The sequence below is a fragment of the Megascapheus bottae genome, chromosome 29, assembly GCF_031878675.1.
Source record: "Megascapheus bottae isolate mThoBot1 chromosome 29, mThoBot2.hap1, whole genome shotgun sequence".
Taxonomy (NCBI): Eukaryota; Metazoa; Chordata; class Mammalia; order Rodentia; family Geomyidae; genus Megascapheus; species Megascapheus bottae.
This window is the reverse complement of record NC_143537.1, coordinates 7,794,014-7,806,539: the sequence shown is the minus strand read 5'-3', so window position 1 is coordinate 7,806,539 and position 12,526 is coordinate 7,794,014.

Below are 12,526 nucleotides of genomic sequence, written 5' to 3'. Positions count from 1 at the left end.
CAGATTTAATTAGTTCATGTGTCTGAACAGAGCTGATGGCCAGAGGTGCTTTTAGGCTAATAGAAAGGGAAAGAATTCACCTGGGCTGGGGGACTCTTTCTTGTCCCTTGGTCTCATTCTCATACCAATTGTCGCCCCCCTCACTCCTCCCTGTGAAAAGAAGGTCTGTGAAAGCTGTAGCTTTGGTCTTTCTTCCCCCCCCCCTTTTTTTTTTCAAAAGTCTCTTCTAGATGCTCTGTACACATCCTGAAATCAACTCTAATTGGGCCAACTGGGTCCACACAGCAGGGAGAAAGGCTTCTAACTCTGCCTCGGAGGGCCCGAGTCGCAGGGTGCCTGGCTTTTTGCTGAGTGCTAACAGCCGGCCTCTGGAGGTTGGCTGCCTCTCCTGTCTTCCCGCCGCTCCTCAGCTGAGGCCCACGGGTGGGCAGGGATGCCCACAGAGGAAGCTCACTGCCTTCCTGTGCTTTTTGTTCTTGTTAGTGAACATGCGTTGTGCAACAGGGTTTCGCTCTGCTTTTTGATATCTGCATGGGATGGGCTTGAATCCAATCCCTCTGCTATGATTATGCTCAGCTCTTCTCCCTTCTCCTGTGCCATTAACTAGTTTTGGTGGTGTTGGTCATGTTATTTTCACCCATCCATATCATCATCCCCAGCCTTCGTGATCCTCTACCTTCCCTATCCTCTTTCCTTCGTATTATCCCCACCACACAGGCCCTGTTTTAACAGGCATGCTATACTATTTTGTTTTAAGGTCCAGATTCTGCAGATGAGCAAAAAAATCCAATATTCTCTTCCTTCTTTCCTTCCTTCCTTCCTTCCCCCCTCTCTGTCTCTCTCTCCCTCTTTCCTTCCTTCCTTCCTTCCTTCCTTCCTTCCTTCCTTCCTTCCTTCCTTCCTTCCTTTCTTCCTTCCTTCCTTCCCCCCCTCTCTGTCTCTCTCTCCTTCCTTCCTTCCTTCCTTCCTTCCTTCCTTCCTTCCTTCCTTCCTTCCTTCTCTGGTTTCCCTTGGGGAACATGATTATCTCCAGTTCCATCCACTTTCCTTCACATGACATTTGTTTCATCTTGTTTACGGCTGAGTAACAATAGTGCATTGTGTTATGTGCTTCATTTTCTGTATCCATTGATTTGTTATTAGATGTCTAAATGGAAGCCATGGTTTGGCTACTGTGAACATTATTCCTGCGAACATGAGTGTGCAGGTGTCTCTGTTATAAGTTGATCATATTCCTCCAGTTATATCCTCGAGAGTAATATAACAGGGTCATACTGTAGTTGGTAAGATTGGGGTTTTAGAGGACCCTCCATACTGATTTCTACAGTGGTTGTATTAATTCACATTCCTGCCAGCAGTGTATTTATTCCTCACTCACCCATCCTCGTCACCTGCATTGGCTGTTATGTGTCTGCTTGATGATAGCCGTTCTGACTGAGGTGAGATAAAATCTCAGTGACATTTTGTGTCTGGCATCTCCTTGATGTCTAAGGATGGTCACCATTTTCTTTGTGTGTTTATTAGCCATTTTCATCTCTTCTTTGGAAAACTGTTTGCTTGTTCCATTTATTTTATTATGTATATATATTTTTTTGCGATCTGGGGGTCTTGAACTCTGGGTCTGGGCTCTGTCTCTGAGCCAGCTCCAGCCTAGTGTTCTACCACTTGAGCCACAGTGCCACTTCTGGGTTTTTTTTTGGTGGTTTATGGATGATAAGTGCCTCTCGGACTTTCATAACAGGGCTGGATTTGAACCGCCATCCTCAGAGCTCAGCCTCCTGAGTAGCTAGGATTACAGCTAAGATGATAGCAGTGCCCACCTAATTAGCTTATTCATTCGATGCATTTCTTTACTCCAGATCCACTGAGTGTTCTTTTGTTTGGCCTATAATGAACAGGTTTTAGGGAAATCCAGGTAAGAGTGTGGTTGGAATGGCTGGGGGTGGCAGACTTGGGTTCAAATCATGGCTCTCCAGTTAGTTGGTATGGAACCTCAGCTAACTTGAAGAGAATACCCGTGTCTATGTTAGCTGTTACCAGGAGGCTTGGGGTGTGACCTGTCAAGTTATTTAATATAAATCAGTACATGTCCTGTAAGGGTGAGAATGTGCATAGTGGGTGCCTGAGAGAGAGACTTGTTCTGTAGAACACCACAGCGGTGGATGTATGGAAAGCCCTATCAGTTTGGTTCCTGTGCAAAAGCATTTTCTGGATTTCCTCCAAAGGGTTGCCAGAAATCCACAGCAAAGCATCTGTGTAAAAGATAGTGTTTTCACAGCCTACCGGGCATTCAGGAAAGAGCCGAGGTGGAAGAAACCCCTCGGTTTCCTTTGAGTTAGCTGAATGGGGGCATGTGGCAATGGACAGAGAGGAGGAGAGAGAATGTCTTCTCCCACTGAGAGCCAGTTCCAAGACTTTTTAATCTGGAGAGTACTGCTGGAAAGAGATTTCTTTTTCTTTCTTTCTTTCTTTCTTTCTCTCTCTTTCTCTTTCTTTCTTTCTTTCTTTCTTTCTTTCTTTCTTTCTTTCTTTCTTTCTTTCTTTCTTTCTTTCTTTCTTTCTTTCTTTCTCCTACTCAGCCCAAATTTATAAATAGCAGCCTTGCCATTTTGTAATTGTAAAAAAAAAGGTTCATATAGTTTTCTCTCAACCACATAACATTATGCTGAAGTAAGATCAGAGTTCCTGTGGGATAGGGTAGATTTAAAGAGAAAATTTTTTATTGGATTATTTTTTTGCCATTCCTGGGGCTTAAACTCAGGGCTGCTTTGGCTCAAACCTAGCACTCTACAACTTGAGCCACAGTACCACTTCCCACCTTTTTATGAGTAGCTTATTGGAGATAAGTCTTATAAACTTTGCTGCCCTGGCTGGCTTTGAACCATGATCCTTAGATTTCAGCCTCCTGAATAACTAGAATTATAGGTATTAGCACCAGAGCTCAGCCACGAGATAAGCTTTGAGTTGTAAGATTATATTCAAGGGTATAGACTATCAGAATGCAAAGGATTTTATTCATCTGGGTTAATTATAAATAAATGTCCTATCATACCAGTAATGACCATTCCTGACATGTATCTTGTTATATTTTGAGGACAACATACTTCTTTCTCTCTTTTCTTTTTGTGTCAGTACCAGGGCTTGAACTCAGAGCCTGGGCACTCTCCCTTAGCCCTACCATTTGAGCCAGAAATCTACTTCCAGCCTCTTTTGGGGAAGGGGTGATTAATTGGAAAAATCTCACAGACCTTTCTGCCTGGGGTGGCTTTGAACTGGGATTCTATGATCTCAGCCTCTTGAACAGTTATGATTATAGGCGTGAGCCACTGGCATCCTGCTAAACATACCGCTTCATCAAGAATATCATCTTGGTTTTGGCTGAAACGCTGTTAAAGTTTTCTGTCATTTCTCCCCTCTATCACTGCCACCGAATTGAGTCCCATTCACTTTATAAAACTCCAGCTGTTGATATCCAATAATTTAAAAATTCCTTTCCAATTCAGCCCACCAGCAGGCTGTCTTGCCAACTGCTGTATTTATTATTTATTTATTTAGAGAATCCATTGTGCTCTCAACAAAGGCTTCACCCCTTTCAGTCAATGTCCCTTTCTCATTGCAGGCAGAAAAATCGTGTAGGAACTTCAGGGAGCAGAGGTCATTTCTTTCATGGGTTACCTGTTGCTAATCCAAATCGTAAGGTGTTCAGAGCATCTCTCTCCCTCTGCATAGAGATTGTTCTCTTTCTTGTGTTTATCGGTATTAAGAGGACTGGGGTTTGTTGTCTTTCTGCAGCCCTGAGATAAAGGTGTCTGGTGTGGCTTGTGCTGGCTGACTCTGAGAACACACTGGTAGTGTACCATTTGACAATGTCAGCAGGGCAGACCCAGAGTATTCTGCGAAATTCTGTGTTTCTGAGTTTCTGTGATTATACTGGGTGAAACTACCATTGGGGGGAAAATATACTCATTGTGTCTGTATTTCAAATTTTCTTCCAAATTTTATTCATTTGGATAGGTAGCAGGTGACAGTATATAGCCAGGAAGGAGAGAGAGTGCCAAGAAAACCATCTAAAATAGTGGATAAAGCTGGGCGGTGCTAGCTCGTGTCTGTCATCCTCTGAGGATCGAGGTTCAAACCAGTCCCGTGAGCTCTTATCTCCATTTAATTACCAGAAAACTGGAAATGGCGCTGTGGCTCAAGTGGTAGAGCTAAGGGACAGTGCCCAGGCCCAGAGTTCAAGCCCCACAAATGGCACAAACAAACAAATAAATAATAAAATGGATTGAAGGGCTGTCTTCGTCATGTAATCTCTTTCTCGTCTCTGCTTTTTTCCCTAATAAACTTCTCTATCACTTTTATTACATTGGAGTCTTGCCTGAATTCTCCTGTTGGATGCAAAAATTGAAGTTGCCTACCTATATTGCATTTCCACAGTAGCAATTCAGCCTGAATTTCTTCTGTTCCTATGACATTCCAAACACTGTGCTAGGGGTAGACAGAAAGGATGGAAGCCGCCCTCTGAGGCCCAGAGCAGAAGTTGTAAAAAATAAAAGACCCAGAACTGGGAGTGTGGCCCGGTGGTAAGTGTGCTTGCCAAGCGTGGCACGAAACCCTGGGTTCAATTCTCTGGAATCACATACACAGGAAAAGCCAGAAGTGGTGCTGTAGCTCAAGTGGCATAGTGCTAGCCTTAAGCAAAAAGTGTCCAAGGTTAGTGTCCAGGCCCTGAGTTCAAGCCCCAGGACTGGCAAAAAATAAAATAATGCCCAGTGTCCTAGTTGGGTACTGAGGCTAACATGAGCAATTCTAACCACTCAAGAGCCTGAGGTCTAAGGATTACCATTTGAAGCCAGCTGTTGCAGTATTTCCCTCCTCTTCCTGGGTACAAGACCTTAGCTGGTAATGGCTCTAGCCACCAGTACATTTCACATGCCATTCTGCTTGGCACACAGTAGATATCTAAGTATTTGTTAATTGCAAAACTGAATTAATGAGAACATAGGTTCATCTCTACATTGCAGGCACAAGAGATGCAAGGCCAAAGAATCATCCTTAGATGTCCTTTCCTCCTTCACCGGGAAGGTTTAGGAGCCTCCACCAGGAAATCTCTGAGCTTATAAGAAATACACCCGCATCATCGGCAAAACTGGAGTTAGCTGATTGATAGGCGATGAAATGTTTGGTCCACTGGACTTGGGCAGTAATAAATCTATATTCTGTGAAACTTACTAGGGGATAGCCCTTAGACTATTTACTGCTATAGACCAGACAGGATTGCATTTGTGTGGTCCTTTTTGGAAAATGATCTTATTGTAAGCTGTGAGTGGGGGGGGGAGTTATTTACCCCAGGAAAGTGGAGAAAGGCTGAAAGCTATAAACAGGCATTTGATCCTCTAATTCCACCCTCCCCTCACCTCTCCCTCCCCCTCTCTGTCTTCCCTCACTCCCTCTCTCCCTTTCAAACCCCTCCATCTGTGTGTGTGTGTGTGTGTGTGTGTGTGTGTGTGTGCGCGTGTGTGTGTGTGTGCGTGTGCGTGCGTGTGTGTGCATGCGTGAGTGTGGCCTAGAGCTTGAACTCAGGGCCTGGGCCCTATCCTTTAGCTTTTTTTTTTTTGCTCAAAGTTAGTGCTCTGCCATTTGAGCCACAGCTCCATTTCCAGCTATTTGATGGCTCATTGACGATGAGAGTCTCACAGATGCTCCTGACCTGGCTGATTTCGAACCTTGGTCTTCAGATCTCAGGCTCCTGAGTGGCTGGGATTCCAGGTATGAACCACTTCTGCACAGATCCCAGGACTATTGATTTGAGTTTGGGTAATGGTGGAGACTTTGGGCCATTCTGTGGAAAATTTGTTTTCCGTGTCCTGGAAGGCAGCGCTGTCTCTTCCCTGAAGAATTGTTAGAAATGGGTTGCGCTGGCTTTGCTGCTGTTTTCTTTCTTTATAAGGGAAAAGGAATGGAGAGAGAGAGAAGCCAGTGGTGGACCCCAGATGCCCCCAGAAAAAGTCTCAAGTGAATAAGGGCTTATGACAGACAACAATGGCTCTTTGGAATCTTCACAATGGATTCTGTTTTTCAGGGAGAACTATTATTTACTTGTGGAATAATAGGAGGAAATAATTTTTTTTCAATTCCGAGTTCTGTAGAAAACTATGAGATTCGAGGAGAGGGATGGAGGAATCCAAATTAATAACATATTGTATTTTTTTAAAAAAGCAACTAACTTGGTTCCATGTGAATGAAACTCCATTATGCAATGGCCCCAGACACAGCATCCAGACAGTTTGAACCTGTAGCATCATGAAGACACTGGAAACTGGGACTGTATTTTTGGGGGGGGGAACTATTTTTTTTTTAACATGGAGTAACTTAGTATGTGCCATGCTGGGAGCAGATCCCAACTTGGAGAGAGGTATATGCAAGTCTACCCACATCCTGCACAGAAGAGAACCACCTCTCCCATTTCCATGGCAACTCATATCGTCAACGGGGCAAGTTTTCTATCTTTCCTAGAAGTCTTTTATTTCTTCATTTGGGAGTGCCACCAATAGGCACCTTTGGAGACCTATTTTTAGTTTTTTTTTCTTTTGAGGCTATTTCTTATAGAACATTAGAAGTGTCCTTCCCTCCCTCCTTTCCTTTCCTTTCCTTTCCTTTCTTTTCCTTTCCTTTCCTTTCCTTTCCTTTCCTTTTTCCTCCTTCCTTCCTTCCTTCCTTCCTTCCTTCCTTCCTTCCTTCCTTCCTTCCTTCCTTCCTACCTTCCTTTCTTCTTCCCTCCCTCCCTCCCTCCCTCCCTTCCAATTTGTTCTTGGAGCTTTAACTCAAGGCCTCACACTCTTGCTAGTTAGCCTTTTCACTCAAAGCTGACACTCTACCACTTGGGCCACAGCTATATTTCTGGCTTCTTGGTAGTTAATTGGAGATACGAGTTGAATGAACTTTCTTGCCCAAGTGATCCTCAGATCTCAGTTTTCTGAGTAGCTAGGATCATAGACAGGAGCCAGTGTCTGGATATTTCGGGTTAAAAAAACCCCTCAATAGCTATTTTTGTTAAAAACAGAATTGTGGGGATTTAAATCTAAAAGGAAAGATTAAATAACCCAGTCCCTTGAATGTATAAAATTTGAAGTCCAGGTAGTGAAATTTATTTTCTGGAACATTTTTCATCAGTTATAGTCTTGTTAGTAGAAATGTACTGGACTTGATTTTTGGGTTTCTGTCATCTTAGAATTTCTGGGGTTCCAATTTTATTATAGTATCATTTTTTTAATTGACAAAGAAGGTGAGCACAAATCAGTGAGTCCTTGTCTTAGTTAATTAGTGTCCTCATTCCTAGTTAAGATGTTCAGGGACATAATGCTTCTGTTTCTCTCTTATTTTATTCCCCTGAGATCTTTTGACATCTACATTTGAGGATATTATACCACATGAGTTGCCGAGGGTTGGGCTAAACTCACAAATTGAGGGACTCTTTGACAAAACACCCTGACCCAGCCAAGCAAAATCTAAATTCTCCTCTTTCAATACAGGTTAATGGCAAGCAAGGAGGAGACACGTGTCCGTTTCACAGAAATTGTGTTAGAAATTTTGACTCAATTCCTGGGCTATATCACAAAGGATTATTTAAGTCCTATTTTTGTTGTTGTTGCTGTGAGGCCTCTTTCTGTGCAGCAAGAGGATAATGGTTATAAGCTTGCTTTAAGAAATACCAAAGACTTTTCGTTGGATTTTATTTCCTGAAGAACCCCCCCACCCCGCCGCCCCAAATAGATTTTAATTCAGTAATGGTATGGTTTAAAGGTTAACTCAACAATGCACAATCTTGGTTTTATCTCTCCCCTTAACCTAGATTTGCTTCTTCAGTTTGGACTCTGCTCTCTCTTCCCTGTGCCAGTCCTGGGGCTTGAACTCAGAGCCTGGGTGCTGACCCTGAGGCTTTTTTTTTTCTGTACAAGGCTAGAGTTCTACCATTTAATCCATAGCTCCCAAAAGCGGGTGGTTACTTGAAGCTAAAAGTCCCACAGTCTTTCCTGCCCAACATTGGCTTTGAACCATGATCCTCAGATCTCAGTCTCCTGAGTACAGGTCTGAGCCACCAGGACTCAGGTTGGTCTCCATTCTTGTATTCTTTCACCTGTATGAGAGGTGGGTTGGTTGCAGCTGGCCCAGCTTGTCTATGTCCAGATTCCAGTGGGAGAGTGATCTTTTCTTGACAGTCCATCTTGAGTCCAGGTGTCCATCCTCAAAGCAGTCATTGTGAGTAGGACATAGAGTAAGCAGATTGAATAGACCTAGATTATAAGTACCACGTTGGGAGTTTGGAGGAAAACCTGCTCTAAGTAAATCCAGTCACTTGAGAGTGAAATAGAAGGAATCCGAATAACATAAAATACTGTGGTAATTCTTCAAGTTCCTTCTACCTCTCCATGATTCCTGGTTCCACAGTACAACCTGTTTTCTATTCCTATCATTCATTTTTTTATTGGATATTAATTGCACAAAGGTCTTTCACGGGGGTATTTCATATATGTGTGCATTATACTTTAATAATCTTTCCACATTCCTCCTCCTTCCTTGAGCTATTACTCAATAGCTCTCAGTGAGTTTTTTCATATTATCTTCATAATATTATTCCTCTTCCATCATTCCCTTTGCCCCATTTTCATCTCCCAAATAATTTTTGCTCTATCCTCTTAATTTAATAATCTCAATCTCAATGAGCTCTTATACCCATTTTAGACTCATAAAGCTCTTCTAAAATTCATTAATGCTTTGGGTTTTTGTTGTTGTTGTTTTATTTTTCCCTCTTGTTCTTTTGAATGTTTTACATTCTTTTGTTTTCAGATTCACTAATCTTTCCTTCAACAGTGTCTTAAGACACTGTAAAAGATATCTAGTGTATTTTATCTCGTTTGTTAAATGTTTAAAATGTTTATTTCTCTTTTAAGTTCAAGTTGTTTTTTTTAAAGATAATAGGAGAGCATGAGGATTTGAATAACATACATAGCTACTGTTCTATCAAGTATGTCATCATGTGTCATTTCTGAGTGTTTATGTTAAGTAATATAGTTTCTTTTTTGTTAATTACAGCACACGTGCTATTTTAGAGTCTTTTTCTATTAATTGAATTTTCTGGCTTCTTTGTCTACCTGAAATGTTTTACAAAGTGCCAGGCATTGTAGACTATTTTTTTTTTTACAAATATATACTTTATTCTGGAACACTATTTGATATTGTTAATGGTTTCCTTTTAAGTTTATGAGTGGAACTAGAGGAACTTTAGTCTTGGGTTAATTGTATTCTACAACCCTCCAGTCATGCTGCGCTCCTGTGTTAGAAGGCCTGGCCCTCTCTAGCTGGTGAGAGCACAAGCTAGGTGAGCCCTTGTGAACTCCGCCTACTGCTGTTTCCTTTGTCCAGGTTCTGCTTGTTTTCTTTCATATGCGATGCACTCATCCTTGCATAGTGGAAGACTTGAAGGCGACCCTTTTGCAGATTCCTGGCGTTCCCTTTTGCATCTCCTCTCAAACCCTCTGCTCAGCAGATTCTCGTGGCACTGGCCTCCAAATGACCAATTCTGTTTCCTTAATTCAAGGGAACCCAGGGCTCTGTCTGGGTTTCCCTCCCCCCCCCCCCCCCCCCGCCCTGTGACCTTGAAAGCCAGAGCAATTGGAAGGCTCATGTGATTTATTTTCTTTACCACCACTTTCCTCCTCCTCCTCTTCTTCGTCCTGCTCGCCAGTCCTGGGGCTTGAACTCAGGATCTGGGCACTGTCCTTGAGCGCTTCGTGCTCAAAGCTAGTGATCACTCTGGCCTTTCCTGTGTATATGGTACCAAGGAATCGAACCTAGGGCTTTGTGTATGCTAGGCAAGCACTCTGCCACTAGGCCAGGCTCTTGGCCTTATTTTCCTTTCTATCCAATATGCAAACATGTCTGTCTGTCTGTCTGACCATCTATGTCTGTCTGTCTGTATGTATGTCTGTATGTATGCATCTATATCTATCTATCTATCTATCTATCTATCTATCTACCTATCTATCTGTCATCTATCTGTTGGTAGCAGTGTGTGGGAGGGGGCGGGGGGGCGGGGAGGCTGAACTCAGGGCCTCCAGCTCTCAATTGGCTTTTTCACCTAACACTTGAGCCATGCCTCCTGCTTCACTGGTTTTGTTCTCTTTTGGAGTTGTTTAAAGGAAGGAGAGTGAGCTCAAGCCTGTAATCCTAGCTACTCAGGAGGCTGAGATCTGAGGATTGTGGTTCAAAGCCAGCGGGGCACTAAAGTACGTGAGACTCTTATCTTCAATTAATCTGCCAGAAAACTGGCAGTGGCGCTGTGGCTCAATGGGTAGGGAGGTTAGCCTTGAGCTGAAGAGCTCGGGACAGTGCCTAGGCCCAGAGTTCAAGTCCCACAACCAACAACAACAAAAGAAAAGGAAAGTGAATCCAGTCCTCACATACATTGGGGCTCCAACTGAAGGCTTCTGCATATTCAAGCGTGAGAGACATTGCCTTACAAGATTTCACGAGTCCCCTTGTGTCTGACGTATCCTCACTGAACTCTTCAGAGATGGAAATGTTCCCTAAGACTTTATGGTTCTAAATATTTCTTCCCTTCCCTTGGTTTCTTCTCAGATACTTTCCGCTCCCCACCACTGTTTATTTATTTTTCTCAGAGGCTTTCTTCTTCTTAGGAAAAAGAGATATCTGGTGCTATCCTATCTAGGATTGATGTGTTCTTGCAAAACCAAGATGAAGGAGACAACTGATAGCTTCAGTAGTCATTTTTGGAGGGAACAATAGTGGAACTTGAGATATTTCTGGGGTTGTTGTCTACTAGAAAGGTAAGAGAAACAAAAGTTATAGTATAAATTTTTTAGGTGGTGTAACAACTATATCACACATCCACTAAGTGTGGGGGGGAACTTAGAACCTTCCATGTTGAAATTTTCTGCCCATCAGTAATTTTAATATTAAGACAACTTACTTTTTCTTTTCTATTTCTTTTGGCTGGTTGTGGGGTTTGAACTCTAGGCCTGGGCACTGTCCCTGAACGCTTTACCTCAAGGCTAGGGCTCCACCACTCAGTCCTCAGAACTTACCTTCCTGAGTAGCTAGGGTTATACACAGCCCCAACGTACTGTTTTTTTGGGACACACCTCACCTTTTATGACCCACAGCTTTCAAAAATGAAAACTTTGGGATTCCTGAGCTTATTCCAACCTCTTCTGTGTTAATGCCTTAAGTGACCTCACTCCCCTTTCTCCTCCTCTCTGCCTCCACCATCTTCGTCAAGCCACCACCTCCTCCCAGTTGGACTATTGAAAGGATCCCCCAAAGTAATCACCTCCTGCAGGCTCTTGGCCGTACCACAGCTCACAGGCCATCTAATCAGCCAGAGTCATTTTTTAAAAGCTCATTTGTGATCCTATTACTTCCTTGCTTAACCTCTTCTAATGGCTTCCTAAAGCACTTAGAGGGAAATCTAAGCTCCTTTCTGGCTGTTCTGGCTTCCTTTCCAACTCATTTTGAGTCGCCCATCTTTTTCGTCCCAAGCACACTGGCTGGCTCCGTGTTTTTCTCTCAAGCCTCACTCTTTCTTACTTCCAGATGTGTGCATGTGTTCTCTTTCCTTTTGGTCTTGCCTTTTGCATATGGCTCTTTTCATCACTGGGGCTTTCCCAGTTTGCTTTAAGTCTGAGCTCACAATCTTAGTGAATCTCCCGGCTACACAATTACTGCCGCTGGTTAGAAAATATTGCAGCCCATTTAACTAGAGCAAACAACGAAATCTGACTGCGTATGCTTTTAAATAACTTGCTGGTACCCAAGTATATTAGACTTGAGAAGGTACGCCCTGGCATTTTATACTTGGCCTAGTTCCTATAGAAAGTAATTTTAAAATATATTCTTGTGTGTGTGTTTTTCTGTTTTGTTTTCTGTTTGTGTTTTTTTGCTGTTTGCAGTACTAGGGTTTGATTATACAGTTGACTTGCTCAGCTGATACACTACCATTTGAGCCATGCCTTTACCCTGATTTTTTTTGCTGGTTAGTGTGTGTGTGTGTGTGTGTGTGTGTGTGTGTGTGTGTGTGTGTGTGATACTGTGTGTAGGGCTTGAACTCATGGCCTCATGCTCTCACTTAGCTTTTGTACTCCATATTTGAGCTATACCTCCACTTCTTTTGCTGGATATTTGGGAGACACAGTATCATAGACTTTTCTGCCAAGGCTGACATTGACTCAAGACTCTGAATCTCCATCTCCTGAGCAGTGAGGATTACAGGTATGAGTCATGAGTGCCTTGAAGCTTTTCTGATCTTTTAACAGATTTCATTTGCTAGACTCAAGACTGTATGATTGAAAATAAGAAACTGATTTGATGGAGAAGCAGATTTTTTTCTTAGATTCCTACTTTTGTGAATAAGCTGCAGCCATGTATTCCAAGAGGCTTCATAGGCATGAAAGAATGCACACGTACATGAACATGTATCTTCAAGTCCATATGTCTAAACATACACAACACA